The sequence below is a fragment of the Ornithorhynchus anatinus genome, chromosome 6 (assembly GCF_004115215.2).
Source record: "Ornithorhynchus anatinus isolate Pmale09 chromosome 6, mOrnAna1.pri.v4, whole genome shotgun sequence".
Taxonomy (NCBI): domain Eukaryota; kingdom Metazoa; phylum Chordata; class Mammalia; order Monotremata; family Ornithorhynchidae; genus Ornithorhynchus; species Ornithorhynchus anatinus.
Genome location: NC_041733.1, coordinates 15,479,803 through 15,499,079, shown reverse-complemented (window position 1 = coordinate 15,499,079; position 19,277 = coordinate 15,479,803). Strand labels below are relative to the sequence as shown.

Genomic DNA, 19,277 nt, shown 5'->3' with positions numbered 1-19,277 from the left:
CTTGTTCATTCCAAGCGCTTAGTACAGTGCTCTGCACATAGTAAGCGCTCAATAAATACATTGAATGAATGAATGAATGAATCAGTGGAAAGAGCCTGGGCTTCGGAGTCAGAGGTCATGGGTTCGACTTCCGGCTCTGTCACTTGTCAGCTGTGTGACTGTGGGCGAGTCACTTCACTTCTCTGTGCCTCAGTTCCCTCATCTGTAAAATGGGGATTAACTGTGAGCCTCACGTGGGACAACCTGATTACCCTGGATCTACCCCAGCGCTTAGAACAGTGCTCTGCACGTAGTAAGTGCTTAACAAATACCAACATTATTATTATTAGAAAGCACGGGCCTGGAAGTCAGAAGGACCGGGTCCTAATCCTGGCTCTGCTGCTAGTCATTCATTCATTCAATCGTATTTACTGAGTGCTTACTGTGTGCAGAGCACTGTACTAAGCGCTTGGAAAGTACAAATCAGCATTAAAGAGAGACAATCCCTGCCCAAACCGGGCTTACAGTCTAGAAGAGGGGAGACAGACATCTAAACAACTAAACAGGCATCAACATAAATAGAATCATAGATATCTGCGCATCAAAACAAACAGGCATTAATATAAATAAATAGAATTATAGATACCTACATATATACGTAAATGCTTTGGTGCTCAAGTCACTCCACTCCACCTCTTTGTGCCTCAGTTCCCTCATCTGTCAAATGGGGTTTAAGACTATGAGCTCTATGTGGGACAGGGATTGTGTCCAACCTGATCTGCTTGTACCCACCCCAGCACTTAGTACAGTGCCTGGAAAATAGTAAGCCCTAAACACCTATCATAATTATTATTATTACTATTACTACAATTACTTGTAATAGTAAAGGCATTTGTTAAGAGCTTATTACCTGTCAGACACTGTTCTAAGCACTGGAGCTTCTAAAAGTAAATCAGTTTAGTCACAGTCCCTGTTCCACATGGGGCTCGCAATCAAGTAGGAGGGAGACTAGGCATTGAATCCCTATTTTACAGATAAGGTAACTGAGGCCCCGAGGAATGAAGCGACTTGTCCAAGGTCACTCAGCAGACAAGTGGCAGAGCGAGGATTAGAATTTCCTCTCTCCCAGCCCCACGGCACTGATGTATGTATCTGTTTTTTATCTATTTGTGATGTTTTATTTTTTATGATCATATCTAATTTCATTTATTTGTATTGATGTCTGTCTCCCCGCCTCTAGACAGTAGCTCATCGTGGGCAGGGAATGTCACTGTTTATTGTTGCAGTGTACTTTCTCAAGTGCTTAGTACGGTGCTCTGCGCACAGGAAGTGCTCAATAAATATGATTGATTGAATAAATTAATTAATTATTTAGAATGCAGGTTCTCTGACTCCCAAGGCCAGGGTCTTTTCACTAGGCTACATGGCTCCTCACTGCTCTGTTTACATTGCGAAGGGTCCACAGATAGGTTGCTCCTCTACAGAGCGACTTTGCTGTGCTTGACAGTGTGCAGTGTGTGTGTGTGTGTGTTTGTGTGTATGTACGGGGTTGGGGGGAAGGGAAGAGACTTGGGGCTAGGTGGAGTAAGAGTCAAAATGAGTCAAAATTTAACAGAAGCAGCAGGACCTAGTGGTTAGAGCACTGGCCTGGGAGCTAGAAGGGCCTGGGTTCTAGTCCCGGCTCGGCCACTCGTCTCCCGTGTGATCTTGGCAAAGACGCTTAACCTCTCTGGGCCTCAGTTCCCTCATCTGTAAAAAATGGGGATTAAGACTGTGAGCCCCATGGGGGACAGGGACTGTGTCCGACCTGATTACCTTGTATCTACTCCAGCACTTAGAACATCGTCTTGCACATAGGAAGCTCTTAAAGAATCACATAAAAACAAAAACAAAGCTGCCATCAACACGGGCCCTTTCGCCACACAGCCTTCGGCATCTCTTGAAAGCTTCCACAACCCGACCTTTTATCCCTGCAACAGAGGTACACCCAAAGCAAAGATGTCACTTACAGTTCTTTGCTGGGTGGAATGCGTCTTTTGCCATAAGAAATATAGCCTAGAAATATTACTTGTCCCTGTGGGCTAAAATCCTGGCAAGAAGAAATCTAACGTACCCTAGAAGAGGGTATATGTCATTCAATCAATACTATTTATTCATAATGATACTAATAATAATTATGGTATTTGTTAAGCACTTACTATGTGCCAAACTCTGTTCTAAGTGCTGGGGTAGATACAAGGTAATCAGGTTGTCCCACGTTGGCCTCACAGACTTAATCCCCATTTTACAGTCGAGGGAACTGAGGCCCAGAGAAGTGAAGTGACTTGCCCAAAGTCACACAACTGACAAGTGGCAGTGCTGGGATTAGAACCCATGACCTCCGACTCCCAAGCTCTGGCTCTTTCCACTAAGCCACGCTAATAATAATAATAATGTTGGTATTTGTTAAGCGCTTACTATGTGCAGAGAACTGTTCTAAGCACTGGGGTAGACACAGGGGAATCAGGTTGTCCCACGTGGGGCTCACAGTCTTCATCCCCATTTTACAGATGAGGTAACTGAGGCCCAGAGAAGTTAAGTGACTCGCCCACAGTCACACAGCTGACAAGTGGCAGAGCTGGGATTCGAACTCATGACCTCTGACTCCAAAGCCCGTGCTCTTTCCACTGAGCCACGCTGCTCCTCAATTAAGCACTGTACTGAGCACTTGGGAGAGAACAATCAGGGGAGAAGATACGATACGTGAAAGAGCGCACAGTATGGTGGTGGAAACTGATACTAAAATTATTTGCAGGTAGAAGGATGGAAAGTGGATTTTTAGGCTGTGTGTGCGTGTGTGCGTGGGTGAGTGTCTTTTCTGTGCCTCTGTCTCAGTCCGTATCATCTCTCGTACCTACGTCCATCTATGGAGCAAGGCTCATCTCTAAGGGAGGGCATCAGTTGCAAGTTCAACCGTGGCTTCCACGGATTAGCCGCATGATCTCACGGTGCAATTTTGGGATTACCGGCACCCAATTTCTGCGAGTTAGGTCCCTGGTGTAGCTTCCGCGGGGGTAGAATTCTGGGGTTTGGTGAGATCCTCTATGACACTGTCAGGGAGTGAAGTGTGGGGCAGACTCACTATTCTCTTGTTATTAATGCTTTGCTACTGGTGCTGGTTAAGCACTCACTATATACCAGGCACTATACTAAGCGCTGGGGTAGATACAAGATCATCAGGTTGGACACAGTCCGTGTCCCGCATGGGGCTCACAGTCTTAATCCCCATTTGACGGGTGAGGGAACCGAGACACAGAAAAGTGAAGAGATTTGCCCAAGGTCACACAGCAGTCAAGTGGCAGAACTGGGATTAATAATAACGTTGGTATTTGTTAAGCGCTTACTATGTGCAGAGCACTGTTCTAAACTCTGGGGTAGACACAGGGTAATCAGGTTATCCCACATGAGGCTCAGAGTTAATCCCCATTTACAGATGAGGTAACTGAGGCACAGAGAAGTTAAGTGACTTGCCCACACTCACACAGCTCACACAGACTCACACACACACTCACACAGTGGCAGAGCCGGGAGTCGAACCCATGACCTCTGTCTCCGAAGCCCGGGCTCTTTCCATTAAGCCACGTTGCTTCGCCCGTTGTGGGGTAGGGATTGTCTCTATCTCTTGCCGAATTGTACTTTCCAAGCGCTTAGTACAGCGCTCTGCACACAGTAAGTGCTCAATAAATACGATTCAATGAATGAATGAATTAGAAGCCAGGTCCTTCTGATTTCCAGGCCCGGGCTCTATCCTCTAGAACGTAGGCTGCTTGACCAGTCAAATCTGGCTGGGATCATTCCCACCCCCCAAGTTTCTCATTACAAAATGAAGATAATACTTGCCGCATTGTAGAAAATAAACTCCTTGAAGGCAGGGAGCAGGTTTCTTTAGGTTTCCTCCTGCAGTCCCCAGTCCATTAACAGCTCCGCATGGGGGAAGCTTAATAAATACTAGTTGATTAAAAATAATAATAGGCCTAATTCCTCTCCCCTACTATTAAAGTGAGATAATGTTAATGGGCCACTTGGAAGAAGAAAGACATCCTATGACAAAATCAACATTATCATCGTCATCATCATTATTGGACAATTATGATTATTATTTTTAAAGCATCCACCACTAATGAACCAAGATATCTAAGCAGAAGTGTCTTTGTAACTTAAGACGCCGTTTCAGCGTAAATAATTATTTTAGCTTAGTTTCGGTTGGAATGGCCCCAAAACCTAGTGGAGGTAGGAGGATGAGATTTTAATTAGATTTTGTTTAGCCACCAGGCAGAATGAGATTCCAGAAATGCGCTATTAAAAATGGATGAGCCCGCTCGGCTTCACTACAGCAGTCAGGGTAGTCGTGGTACTGTGAACATCCAGCCTGATCCAGGCTCCGATTGAACTCTGAGTTCAAATGGGGATTTCTTTTTCCCGTCCTTTACCCGTCTTCATCACCTTTCCTGGTTTAGTCTGCCAACCGGAGAGCCGAGCACGTAGCGGAGAAGATCGGGCGGGGGGGTTGATGTTTCTCGCCTGACAGGGAAGATGTTTTCTCCAGTCTCTACCTGCAGCAATTTCAGCAGGATTGGCGATCCGAGAGCCTGACCCATTCTAGAGGGAACTAGAAGTCGTCAGCGGGGAACGTGTCCTTCTTTGTGTCTTCCATTCCCAAACTACGTTGCACCCAGCGGGCTCCATAAATACCATTATTACTTCTACTTCTACACTTCTTGTCTTATGCCGTCGAGTCGTTTCCGACCCACAGCGACGCCAGGGACGCACCTCTCCCAGAACGCCCCGCTCTCCGTCTGCCATCGTTCTGGCAGCGGATCCAGAGAGTTTTCTTGGTAAAAATCCGGGAGCGGTTTACCAACGCCACCTTCCGCAGAGTAAACTCGAGTCTCCGCCCTCGACCCTCACCCGTGCCGCCGCTGCCCAGCACGGGTGAGTTTTGACTTGGAGCAGAAGGCCTTCCACTCGCTAGCCACTGGCCAAGCCAGGAATGGAATGGCCAGGCCTCTGCTTGACTCTCCCTCCCGTAGCCGAGACCGGTAGAGGACTGGAAACTCTCCAGGTGTGACCCTGAGAGGGAAACCCCCGACTACTATTACTCTGAATGCAACAATTATGCTATTACTACTATTCCGCGGCTTAGTGGAAAGAGCCCAGGCTTGGGAGTCAGAGGTCGTGGGTTCTAATCCCGGCTCCGCCACTTGTCAGCTGGGTGACCTTGGACAAGTCACTTCACTTCTCTGGGCCTCATCTAGAAAATGGGGATGAAGAATGTGAGCCCCACGTGGAACAACCTAATTCCCTTGTATCTATCCCGTGCTTAGAACAGTGCCTGGCACATAGTAAGGGCTTAACAAATACCAACGTTATTATTATTACTACTACTTACGAGAAACAGGATGGCGTAGTGGATAGAACACGGGCCTGGGAGTCAGAAGGTTGTGGGTGCTAATCCAGGCTCCGCCACTTGTCTGCTGAGTGACCTTGGGCAGATCACTTCACTTCTCTGGGCCTCAGTTACCTCATCTGTAAAATGGGGATTGAAACTGTGAGCCCCACGTGGGACAGGGACTGTGTCCAACCCGATTTGCTTGTATCCACGCAACGCTTCGTAGGGTGCCCGGCATAGGGTAACGTCTCACGGGTACTATAATTATGATTATTATTACTAAGACTCTTACTACTAATGATAATTATAATCGGATATTTCTGAAGTGCTTACTCTGTGCCAGGCACTGTACTAAACGCTGGGGTAGATACAAGATAACCGGGTCAGTCACAGTCCCCATCCCACAGAGGACGGGCAGGGATTATCTCTCTTTTTTGCTGAATTGTACTTTCCAAGCGCTTAGTACAGTGCTCTGCCACTTAGCTGTGTGACTTTGGGCAAGTCCCTTAACTTCTCTGTGCCTCAGTTACCTTTTCTGTAAAATGGGGATGAAGACCGTGAGCCCCACGTGGGACAACCAGGTGACCTTGTATCTACCCCAGGGCTTAGAATAGTGCTTGGCACACAGTAAGCGCTTAACAAAATACCTTTATTATTAATAAATACTATCGAATGAATGTATGAATAAATAAAGCTCGCAGTCTTAATCGCCATTTTACAGATGAGTTTACTGAGGCACAAGAAGAGAAGTGACTTGCCTAAGGTCACACGGTAGATACATGGAGGGGCTGGGATTAGAACCCCTGTCCTCGGACTCCAAAGCCTGTGCTCTTTCCAGTCGGCGATGCTGTTACTACTACTACTACTACTAATAAAAATTATGGTATTTGTTAAGCGCGTACTATGTGCAGAGCACTGTTCTAAGAGCTGGGGTAGAGACAGGGTAATCAGATTGTCCCACGTGGGGCTTACATTTTTTAATTCCCATTTTTACAGATGAGGGAACTGAGGCACAGAGAAGTGAATTGACTTGCCCAAGGTCACGCAGCAGACAAGTGGCGGAGTCAGGATTCGAACCCGCCTCCTCTGGCTCCCGAGCCCGGGCTCTTTCCACTAAGCCACGCTGCTTCTCTACTGCCGCTTGGCAGCTGTGTGACTGTGGGCAAGTCACTGAACCTCTCTGTGCCTCAGTTCCCTCATCTGTAAAACGGGGATGAAGACTGTGAGCCTCCCGTGGGACAACCCGATGACCCTGTATCTCCCCCAGCGCTTAGAACAGTGCTCTGCACATAGTAAGCGCTTAACAAACACCACCATTATTATTATTACTATTATTACGTCTCCTTCTACCCTTACTATCTGAGTTGAATCTCTGAATGTTCAACAACCCCTTCCCACAATTCCCCCAAGTGCTGACATGAAGAGAAGAAATTAGGTAAAAGGCAGATAATGACTTATGTTGAGCTCATTATCAAGACCGAATGATCGGTAGGGTAAATATTTACCAAGGTCAATATTTAACTTTAGGGATAATAAACTTTGATATGACCCAGACTGGTGTATGAAATGCCCTTTCTTATAAATGTCCCCTTAAAGGGACACTGCCAAGGCATCTATTAAGAGTTCTAAAGTGATTTTCAATTCCCGGCTTAGGCCACCGATAATAATACACCATGGCTCAGTGGAAAGAGCCCGGGCTTGGGAGTCAGAGGTCACGGGTTCCAATCCCGGCTCCGCCGCTTGCCAGTTGTGTGACTTTGGGCAAGTCATTTAACTTCTCTGCGCCTCAGTTGCCTCATCTATAAAATGGGGATTAAAACTGTGAGCCCCACCTTGTATCCTCCCAGCGCTTAGAACAGTGCTTTGCACATAGTGAGCGCTTAACAAATACCACCATTATTATTATTAATAGAAGCCACGGTATTTGTTAAGTGCTTTCTATGGGCCAGGCATTATGCCGACCACGATCCAATCCAATCAGATCGGCCGCATCCATATCCCACAGTCTAAAGGGGAGGGAGAACAGGTATTTATTGCCCTTTTGAGAGAGGAGGAAACTGAGGCACAGAGAAGATGAGTGACTTGCCTAAGGTCACAGTCCCATCGTGGGGGGTGAGGTCCCGCCCCTGGGATGGGGGTGGGCCGAAGCCAGAGCTGCGGCGATGTGGCCCAGGTCTCCTCTGCCAGAACAGGGTCCCTCCCCGTTGGAGCATGAAGGCCGGAAGCTCCAGCTGCAGCCCACCTGTAACAACCGGAGGACGCATTTTCTGCGGAAATGCATTCCAGTTTTTGTCCGTGTTACCATTACTGTCATTTCCCGTGTTTGTCGAGCGCTTACTGTGGGCAAAGCCCTGCCCACAGTGCTGGGAGAAAGGTACAAGGAGAATATTTCTGACGCGGACCCTGACCTACAGTGGACTCACGATCTAAAAGGCCATGGTGGACTGGTCGAATGCACACACACACAAATAGCCCGATAAAACGGAGCCAGGGAATGGAGAACCCGCAATACTTTGCGGAAAGCGCTTTTCCAGAGTGTTCCCTGTCCCTCGAGACTGTCAGCTCACCCTCTAAATTGTAAGCTCGTTATGGGCTGGGGATGTACCTGCTAATTCGGTCGTAATCAATCAGTCGTATTTATTGAGTGCTTAATGCTTGCAGGGCACTGTACTAAGAACTCGGGGGAGAGGACAACACAGTATTAGAGACACAACCCCTGCTCACCAGGAGCTTGCGGTCTAGAGGGGAGTCAGGCGTTAATTTAAATATATTAATTATGGATATGTAGAAAAGTGCCGTGGGGCTGGGGATGGGGTGGGTGGTGGATAAAGGGAGCGAGTCAGGGTGACGCAGAACTCAATAAGGCTTCGATGGTGGGGAGAGTGACTGTCTGTCGGATTTGAAAAGGGAGGACATTTCAGGCCAGAGGCAGGACGCGGGCGAGGGGTCGGCGGCAGGATAGACGAGGCTGAGGTGCAGTGAGTAGAAAAATACGGAACAATTCCCAAACTTGCCTTGTCATCCTTACTCAGTGGCCATGCTAACCTTGTCTTTATTGTTGCGATTTTCGTATATTTGCTGCCGAAACAAGCGCATTGACTGTACTCTCCCAAGCTCTTAGTACCTGATCAATAAATACCACTGATCAATCGACTGATTGGTCAGTAGACCTCTGCATCTGCTGGAGGAGTCTAACCCCAGAGCATAGAATAGTGCTTGATACATAGTAAGTGCTTGACGATTATTATTATTTATTATTTATCCACTATTAATAATAATAGTGGTATTTGTTAAGCGCTTACTATGTGCAAAGCACTGTTCTAAGCGCTGGGGGGGATACACGATGATCAGGTTGTCCCACGTGGGGCTCGTAGTTTTAATCCCCATTTTACAGATGAGGTAACTGAGGCACAGAGAAGTGAAGTGACTTGCCCAAAGTCACACAGCTGGCAAGCGGCGGAGCCGGGATTAGAACACATGACCTCTGACTCCCAAGCCTGGGCTCTTTCATTCATTCATTCATTAGTATTTATTGAGCGCTTACTATGTGCAGAGCACTTTCCACTGAGCCACGCTGCTTCAGTGCTGTCCCTTTTCGGGGCCTCAGCTTCACCATCTGCATTAGAGAAGGTCATGAGTTTTAATCCTGACTCTGCCACTTGTCTGCTGTGTGGCCTTGGGCAGAGCACTTCACTTCTCTGTGACTCAGTTACCTCATCTGTCAAATGAGGATTGAGACCATGAGCCGTACGTGGGACGGGTACTACGTCCAACCCGATTTGCTCGTATCCACGTCAGTGCTTAGTACAGTGCCTGGCACATACTAAGCGCTGAACAAATACCGTAATTATTAGTATTAAGTGACAGAGCTGGGCAAGTCACTTCACTTCCCTGTGCCTCAGTTACCTCATCTGTCAAATGAGGCTTGAGACCATGAGCCGTATGTGGGACGGGTAAGCAGCGCGGCTCAGTGGAAAGAGCACGGGCTTGGGAGTCAGAGGTCACGGGTTCGAATCCCGGCTCTGCCACCTGTCAGCTGTGTGACTGTGGGCAAGTCACTTCACTTCTCTGGGCCTCAGTTCCCTCATCTGTAAAATGGGGATTAACCGTGAGCCTCACGTGGGACAACCTGATGACCCTGTATCTCCCCCAGCGCTTAGAACGGTGCTCGGCACATAGTAAGCGCTTAACAAATACCAACATAATTATTACTATGTCCAACCCGATTTGCTCGTAATAATAATAATAATAATGTTGGTATTTGTTAAGCGCTCACTATGTGCCGAGCACCGTTCTAAGCGCTGGGGTAGACACGGGGGAATCAGGTTGTCCCACTTGGGGCTCACAGTCTTAATCCCCATTTTACAGATGAGGTCACTGAGGCACCGAGAAGTTAAGTGACTTGCCCAAAGTCACACAGCTGCCAAGTGGCCGAGCGGGGATTCGAACCCCTGACCTCTGACTCCCAAGCCCGTGCTCTTTCCACTGAGCTACGCGGCTTCTATCCACGCCAGTGCTTAGTACAGTGCCCGGCACATACTAAGCGCTTAACAAATACCATAATTATTATTATGAAGTGACAGAGCTGGGATTAGGACCCAGTTCTCCTGGCTCCCAGTTCTGCGCTCTTTCCACTGGGCCACGCTGCTTCCTTACGCGGCTTAAACTGAAGTGAGGAGAATGCAGTGAGTGAGCGGGCCTTCGGAGCTCTTAATTCCTCAACTCCAATTTGGAAATCCAGCAGGAGTCCAGGTCTAGTCGGTTCAACTCAAGGTCAGTTCGCGTGGCTTAGTGGAAAGAACCCGGGCTTAGGAGTCAGAGGTCATGGGTTCTAATCCCCGCTCCGCCACTTGTCAGCTGTGTGACTTCGGGCAAGTCACTTCACTTCTCGGTTCCCTCATCTGTAAAAGGGGGATTAAGACTGTGAGCCTCATGTGGGACAACCTAATTACCCTGTATCTCCCCCCGCGCTTAGAACAGTGCTCGGCACATAGTGAGCGCTTAACAAATACCAACGTTATTATTCAGTTCGGTTCAGAATGTCAGTACAGTCAACCCCGGATGACCAAATCCCAATCCTGGTTCAGATCGACATTCCATTCGACCCAGAATCCCTTGGTCACACAGTGGCACCGGAGGACCCTTGGAGGATCACGCGGAGAAGCGGCGTGGCTCAGTGGAAAGAGCACGGGCTTTGGAGTCAGAGGTCATGGGTTCGAATCCCCGCTCGGCCACTTGGCAGCTGTGCGACTTTGGGCAAGTCACTTAACTTCTCGGTGCCTCAGTTCCCTCATCTGTAAAATGGGAATTAAGACCGTGAGCCCCACGGGGGACAACCTGATTCCCCTGTGTCTACCCCAGCGCTTAGAACGGTGCTCGGCACATAGTAAGCGCTTAACAAATACCAACGTTATTATTATTATTATTATTATCATCATTCTCACCATCAATCGTATTTATTGAGCGCTTACTGGGTGCAGAATACTGTACTAAGCTCTCGGGAGGTTTACGACACAACAGAGTGGGCAGACGGGTTCCCTGCCCACGACGAGCTCGCAGTCTATAGCGGATCCGTACGACGGCTAGCCTCTTGGATGCCATTTTAGTTGAATTCTGTTCAGAAAGTTAGATCAGTCATTCAATCAATGGTAATAATAATGTTGGTATTTGTTAAGCGCTTACTATGTGCAGAGCACTGTTCTAAGCGCTGGGATAGATACAGGGTCATCAGGTTGTCCCACATGACGCTCACAGTTAATCCCCATTTTACAGAGGAGGTAACTGAGGCACAGAGAAGTGAAGTGACTTGCCCACAATCACACAGCTGCCAAGTGGCAGAGCCGGGACTCGAACTCATGACTTCTGACTCCCAAGCCCGGGCTCTTTCCACTGAGCCACGCTGCTTTCCTAATGATAGTGACTGAGTGCTTACTATGTGTAGGGTAGTACAACAGAGTAAGCAGGTGTGAAGCAGCGTGGCTCAGTGGAACGAGCCCGGGCTTGGGAGTCGGAGGTCATGGGTTCGAATCCCGACTCTGCCACTTGGCAGCTGTGTGACTGTGGGCAAGTCACTTCACTTCTCTGGGCCTCAGTTCCCTCCTCTGGAAAATGGGGATTAAGACTGTGAGCCTCACGTGGGACAACCTGATTCCCCTGTATCTCCCCCAGGGCTTAGAAGGGTGCTCTGCACATAGTAAGCGCTTAACAAATACCGACATTATTATGTGTTCCCTGCCCCCAAAGAACTTCCGGTCTCGAGGGGATGAGTGTGACGACGAGCCTCGTGGACCTCAATTCGGCTGAGTTCTGTTCGGAAAGTTCATTCATTCAGTGGTATTTACTGAGCGCTCACAGCGTGCAAAGCACTGTACTACGTTCAGCGAGTATTTATCGAGTTGTCCGGTGGATGCGGGGTGACTTCCATGATTCCTGGGACCACGGTGAAAGAGATTGGCAGGAGGAGGACCAGTTGGTTTGCCCTGGCAACTGCTGGATGCCTCCCTTTCCATCTAAAAGTCGTTCCGGGAGACGAGTGCCCCGAAATCTCCTCTGTTGTCCTATAGGAGACCGTAAGCCCATCAACGGGCAGGGTCCGTCTCTATCTGTTGCCCATTTGTCCATTCCAAGCGCTTAGTACAGTGCTCTGCGCATAGTGAGCCCTCAATAAATACTATTGAATGGATGAATGAATGAGACATTGGCCACTGGTGACGCTTCTAACACTGGATCTAGCCTGGAAGTCCCTCAGAGAAGCAGCGTGGCTCAGTGGCTAGAGCCCGGGCCTGAGAGTCCGAAGGCCCTGGGTTCTAATCCCGGCTCCGCCACTTGTCCGCTGTGTGACCTTGGGCAACGACTTCACTTCTCTGTGCCTCACTTACCCATTTGTTAAATGGGGATTAAGACCGTGAGCCCCACGTGGGACGACCCGATTGCCTTGTATCTACCCCAGCGCTCAGAACGGTGCTTGGTTCATAGTAGACGCTTAACAAATACCATCATTATTATATGCTGGATCACCACTCTCTCCCCTGCGAAGCATTATTAAGGACACGTCTCCTCCAAGACGCCTTCCCTGATTAAATCCTCTTTTCCCCGGCTCCCTCTCCCTTCTGCGTCATCTGTTGGATCCGTGACCTTTGGACGTTTGATATTCTCCCCACCCCCAACCCCACGGTACTTACGTACATCTCCAGCGTGGCTCAGTGGGAAGCAGCGTGGCGCAGTGGAAAGAGCCCGGGCTTGGGAGTCTGACGTCATGGGTTCGAATGCCGGCTCTGCCGTTTGTCAGCTGTGTGGCTGTGGGCAAGTCCCTTCACTTCTCTGTGCCTCAGTTACCTCGTCTGTAAAATGGGGATTAACCGTGAGCCTCACGTGGGACGACCTGATGACCCTGTATCTCCCCCAGCGCTTAGAACAGTGCTCTGCACATAGTAAGCGCTTAGCAAATGCCAACATTATTTAAATTATAATAAATTGCTTTTGTATTTGCATTAATGTCTGTCTCCCCACCTAGACTGTAAGTCATTATGGGCAGGGAAAGTGCCTGCCAATTCTGTTTTACTGTACTCTCCCAAGCGCTTAATACAGTGCTCGGCACATAGTGATCGTTCAGTAAATACCACGGGGCGACTGATTGTTTCTTTGGGTAGATATCTTCTGGAGCAACTCCTTTTTCCTCCCTTCATATGAGTTAAGGTTTGGAGTAAGGCAGTAAGCCAAAGGGGAATTATGACTAAGTCACAGAGAATTTTATTGCTGAGATCACTACGTCAAATAGAGCCCATTCATTCATTCATTCATTCAATAGTATTTATTGAGCGCTGACTAGGTGCAGAGCACTGGACTAAGCGCTTGGAATGAACAAGCCCAAGCAGGAGATGATAAAAAGGGAGTGGAGGATAATAGTGCAGCCCAACTTGGGAGCCGTGGACTGTGTCATTCATTCAGTCGTATTTATTGAGCGCTTACTATGGGCAGAGCACTGTACTGAGAGCTCGGAATGTCCTCCCCACCCCCCCACACTTTGTTGCCCTCCATGTTCAATTCAGCAGGCAAGTGTTAAAAAAGATGGGAAAAGGGAGTGGAGAACAAGCGCAGCCCAGCTCGAGTAGAAACAGCGTGGCTCGGTGGATAGGGCACGGGCCTGGGAGTCAGAAGGACCTGGGTTCTAATCCCGACTCCGCCACCTGTCCGCTGTGTGACCTGGGGAAAGTCCCTTAACTCCTCTGAGCCTCTTTTACCTTATCGGTAAAATGGGGATTAAGACTGTGAGCACCATGTGGGACAAGGAATGTGTCAACCCGATTTGTCTGTATCCACCCCAGCACTTAGTACAGTGCCTGGCACATAGTAAGCGCTTCACAAATACCGCAATTATTATTACTATAACTGGGGACCGTGGACCTTTGATGATAGGAATTGTTCTTCAACCAATAGAAGGTTAAGTGTAAAAAGTAAGTACCGAAGGCAGACTGCCTAGTGGACAGAGCACAGGCCCGGGAGTCAGAGGACCCGAGTTCTAATCCCGGCTCCACTGCTTGTCCGATGGGTGACCTTGGGCAAGTCACTTCACTTCTCTGGGTCTCATCTGGAAAATGGAGATTAAGACTGAGCGCCCATGTGGAACAGGGACGGCGTTCCAACCCGATTTTCATTCATTCCTTCACTCAATTGTAGTTTTTGAGTGCTTACCGTGTGCAAAGAACTGTACTAAGTGCTTGGGAGAGTACAATATAACGACAGACACATTCTCGCCCACAGCGAGCTCACAGTCTATTAGGGGAGAGGGACATTAATAAGCGTGGCTCAGTGGAAAGAGCACGGGCTTTGGAGTCAGAGGTCAGGGGTTCGAATCCCGGCTCTGCCACTTGTCGGCTGTGTGACTGTGGGCGAGTCACTTCGCTTCTCTGTGCCTCAGTTCCCTCATCTGTAAAATGGGGATGAAGACTGTGAGCCCCACTTGGGACAACCTGATTCGCCTGTGTCTACCCCAGCGCTTAGAACAGTGCTCTGCACATAGTAAGCGCTTAACAAAGGCCAACATTATTATTATAACGGATATATACATATATATGTATATTCATATGCATGTGTACAAATATATACATATGATTTGCTTGGGTCTATGTCCTCTCTTAGTACAGTGCTTGGCACATAGTAAGCACTTAATATATACCACAATTATTATTATTATTATTGTAATATGGAGGGATGTGAAAGTGAGTTTACACCAATCTTACAGGAGGTTGAACTTTCTCCCAGTGGGTCACCGGCTGAGTCCTGCAAGGTGTCGCTCTATTTATCCATTTACCCAAGCCCTTCCTCCTGAGGATAGTTCCCCCTTCAGAGAGAGGCAGTGTGGCTTATTGGAAAGAGCGCATGCCAGGGAGTCAGAGATCCTGGGTTCTAATCCTAGCTCCTGCTGTGTGACCTGGGAAAGTCACTTAAACTTCTCTGTGCTTCAGTCCCGTCATTTGCAAACCGGGGATTCAGTGATGGTTCCGTCTCCTCCCGAGCCCCGGGAGGGACAGACTGTGTCTCACCTGATGATCTTTGCATCTACCCCGGTGCTTAGTTCAGTGCTTGGCACACAGCACTTTAACAAATACCACAATTATTATCATTATTAAAGACCCCCGGCACAAAACTGTATTGTGAAGAAAACTGGGGGAGCCGTTTCTATTTTAATACGGAAAAGCAGTTACTCAACAGAACACTTCCCACCTCTTAACTGCTCCACTGGCAGTCAGAAGGTCATGAGTTTTAATCCTGCCTCTGCCCCTTGTCTGCTGTGTGACCTTGGGCAAGTTACTTAATTTCTCTGTGACGCAGTTACCTCATCTGTTAAATAGGAATAGAGACTGTAAGCTCCATGTGGGACAGGGACTGTGTCCAACCCTTTTACCTTGTATCCACTCCAGCGCTTAGTAGCTTGAAGCACTTGAAGCAGCTTGAAGCAGCGTGGCTCAGTGGAGAGAACCCGGGCTTGGCAGTCAGAGGTCATGAGTTCGAATCCCCGCTCTGCCACTTGTCAGCTGTGTGACTGTGGGCAATCATTGAACTTCTCTGTGCCTCAGTGACCTCATCTGTAAAATGGGGATTAAGACTGTGAGCCTCACGTGGGGCAACCTGATTGCCCTTTATCTACCCCCGCGCTTAGAACGGTGCTCTGCACGTAGGGAGCACTTAACAGATACCGACATTATTATTAAAGTGCCTGGCACGCAGAAAGCACTTCAGAAATCCCATAATTATTATTATTATTATTCCACTTGCCCATTAACTGGAAATATTGCCAAATCTAAGTGTTGGCTTTTGACCACAGTGTACCCGAGTCAACTTGTTAAACCCATGTTGTTCTACATATGTTCATGCCAATGTCTTATCTTTTCCGAAGACCTCATACGGAGCCTTGCCCATATGAGACACTCAGTAAATATTAACTAATGCAAAATAGCTTGACTTCCTTTCAAGCCATTTTCTTTATTCCCCGCCCAGGGCAAGATGATCAGTCCAATACACTCACTTCCCATTCATTCCTTTTCTGAATACCGATAGACTTTCGCAAGGCTCTTTTAAGTGCTATTGGGTAAAAAAGACTAGGAATTGATTGTACAATAAACCTCTGATTTTTTTTTTTTAGTGATATTTGTTCAGTGCTCCGTGTCACGTGCTGTACTAAGTGCTGGGTAGATTCAAGGAAAGCAGGTTGGACATAGTCCCGGTCCCACGTGGGGCTCCCAGTCTTAATTCCCATTTTAGAGATGGGGCAACTGAGGCACGGAGAAGTGAAGCGGCTTGCCCAAGGTCAGACAGCAGGCGAGTGCCGAACCGGGATTAGAACTAAGGTCCTTCTAACTCCCAAGCCGTGGTCCATCCACTAGACCGCACTGCTTCCGATTGAAGTGGTGGGGAGAAATGAAAGGGGCAAACTGGTGCCAGGATACCTAATGATAATGACATCTGTTAAGCATTGTATTTGTGCCAAGCACTGTACTGGGCACTGGTTTAGGTACAAGATAATCGGATCCCGCACGGGTCTGACGATCTAAATAGGAGGAGGCCGGGTTTTGAATCCCCGATTTGCAGACTGGAGAACTGAAGCACAAAGTTAGGTGACTTGTCCTGGGTCACACAGGAGGTATACGGCGGGCTTGAGATGAGAATCCAGGTCGTCTGACTCCCAGGCGATGCTCTTTCCACTCAGCCGCAATACTTCTCTCCTACCGTCGTTTTGCCAAAAGCCATTTCTTCGCTGGGGAGTAGTAAAAGATCTAGTCCTCCATGCAGCCTATATACCCACCTGACTCTGCTTTAACTTCAGCGAGAGTTTGGCGTGGGTAAGGTTGGCGGGTTGGGAGCCAAAGTAAACCTTTCACGGCTGCTCTTTGACTTCACACCTAATCCGTCTAATCCCATTCACCCTACGTTGTGCAATTCCTCCGTGCAACCTCCAGTTTCTCACCGAAAAGATGGGGAAAAAACCCTGTGCCTTTCATCACAGCAAAATCCGTTGCCAAGGGAGGATAGTGATGTCATAACGGCGCGAGTTCTCACCGTCATCGGACCCCTCTCGTCGCTAGAGAAAGGCAGGAGATTCCATGGAGTGGTCCGTCGTAGCGGCGGCTCCCTCGTAGTGGGATGAATAGAAAAATGGAGAAAGAAGGTTCTGAACGGGGTTTTATCTGGGGTGAGATAAAGGGGGCAATGGGGAGAAGATCCTATCTGATACCCTTCCAATTCAGCTTCTCGGCACTCTTTTCCTCTTCAAGAGAAACTTAGAAATCCATCTGGGACTCGTTCTCCCAATTTCATGGAAATGAACAGGAGAGTCAAACCCCTATGCTCTTGGATCCGTTTGGGGCGGGGGTTTCATTTCTGGGGTTACCATCCCGTCCTACAGCTAACATTTCCTTTTCTCCTACTCTTTTCACCGTCATCCTTGCGCTTGGATTCGCATCCTTTATTAACCCCTCCGTCAGCGCCACGGCACCATGACGGCATTTAGAATAGCGCTTCGTACCTAGTAAGCGCTTAACAAATCCCGTCATTATTATTGTTATCGGAGAAGCAGCGTGGCTCAGTGGAAAGAGCCTGGGCTTCGGAGTCAGAGGTCATGGGTTCGACTCCCGGCTCTGCCACTTGTCAGCTGTGTGACGGTGGGCGAGTCACTTCACTTCTCTGTGCCTCAGTTACCTCATCTGTAAAATGGGGATTAACCGTGAGCCTCACGTGGGACGACCTGATGACCCTGTATCTACCCCAGCGCTTAGAACAGTGCTCGGCACGTAGTGAGCGCTTAACAAATACCAGCATTATTATTATGTTCCTATCCATAATTTATTAATTTATAGTAATGTCTGCCTCCCCCTTTAGACTATAAGCTCCTTGTGGGCCGGGAATATGTCTGTTGCAGTGTACTGTCCCAGGCGCTTAGTACAGTGCTCTGCATGGGGTAACCGCTCAGTAAATATGATGGATTGATCAGGAGCCAGGAGACATCTTAGGCCAAGCCTCAGTTTTACTTCAATCATCGGTAAACACGGATACTATTAAGTCTGAAATTGAATAATAATAACAATGATGGTATTTGTTAAGTGCTTAAGGCACTGTTCTAAGCGCTGGGGTAGATACAAGGTGATCAGGTTGTCCCACGTGGGGCTCACAGTCTTCATCCACCATTTTACAGATGAGGGAACTGAAGCACAGAGAAGTGAAGTGACTTGGCCCAGTCACACAGCCGACGAGTGGCGGAGTCAGGATTGGAACCCATGACCTCTGACCCCCAAGCCCGGGCTCTTTCCGCTAAGCCGCGCTGCTTCTCCGAAGTTCAGGGAGTCAAAGGGAGCTCAGAAGAGAGATGATGAAGGTTGACCGGAGGCACCTCTTCAGTCATTTTACTAGCTGTCAGGTTGGAGCACTGAACTCATTAGCAGCAGACGGGGTGGTGGTTTTTTCTCTTTTTCTTTCGGCCAAAGGCTCCCAGGGCCTTTGACCCACGGAGAGGAAGCGGGAGTGGAGAACTCGGACAGACTCTCAAGTACCAAGAGATTGGCCGCCTGGGTCTGGACCTTTGACGGCAAGGACTTCCCCCTTTGCTGACAGGATTTGGTGTCTGGGCTCCTGGGAGTATAGCGTGGGGATGATTATTCTTATTATTATCATTATTGCTATAGAGAGGGCATTCAGGCCGTGGAATTCGTATCGACTGGGTTGGGAGGGAGCTGTGAGATTAATTTTGGTCTTCTCCAGGGGTTGTGCAATTAAAATCGCCTGTGGTTTGGGAGACTAACATGACACTGGGGTTGCACAATGAGGGTTGCAGGTGGTTAGTGGGATCAGTGTGATTTGTGTGTCACGGACTATTTTCCCACGTTAACCAGAGTTGCTGTTGTTTTATGTGTTTTGGCCCCGGCACGTTGACATACGGTCTCCATCGCCAATCCATCGATCAGTGGTGTTTATTGAGAGCTTAATGCGTGCAGAGCAATCAGTCGATCGATTGTATCTTTTGAGTGCTTGCTGTGAGCAGAGCACTGTATTAAGAGCTTGGGAGAGTACAATATCTTAGTGGAAAGAGCATGGGCTTGGGAGTCAGAGGTCAAGGGTTCGAATCCCAGCTCTTCCACTTGTTAGTTGGGGAAGCCACTTAATTTCTCTGTGCCTCAGTTACCTCATCTGTAAAATGGGGATTAAGACCGTGAACCCCACGTGGGACAACCTGATTACCTCGTATCTACCCCAGTACTTAGAACGGTGCTCGGCACGTAGTAAGGACTTAACAGATACCATAATAATGATAGTTATTAGCATTATTTTTTCCCTGCCCACAATGAGCTTACAGTCTAACAGGATGAGCTTACACTGTACT

The 19,277-nt window shown here is 48.3% G+C and overlaps 1 protein-coding gene and 2 non-coding genes across 4 annotated transcripts in view; 1 reads left to right on the top strand and 2 right to left on the bottom strand.

The window, feature by feature from the left end:
- LOC100073840 (Krueppel-like factor 5) overlaps positions 1-19,277 on the top strand; it is a 63,833-nt gene that overhangs the window by 23,434 nt on the left and 21,122 nt on the right. The window contains exon 1 of one of the 2 annotated variants that reach the window (XM_007669894.4): positions 16,971-17,096. The exons of the other annotated variant lie outside the window; for it this stretch is intronic. The gene's annotated coding sequence lies outside the window, so the exon portion shown is untranslated. Of the gene's footprint in view, positions 1-16,970; positions 17,097-19,277 lie in introns of those variants that run through there. 2 annotated transcript variants of the gene reach the window in all.
- On the bottom strand, positions 4,961-5,098 carry LOC114812995. Its single transcript, XR_003760608.1, has one exon. It is a non-coding gene; the product is annotated as a small nucleolar RNA SNORA7 (small nucleolar RNA).
- Positions 8,394-8,497, bottom strand: LOC114813100. The gene has a single exon (XR_003760711.1). It is a non-coding gene; the product is annotated as a U6 spliceosomal RNA (small nuclear RNA).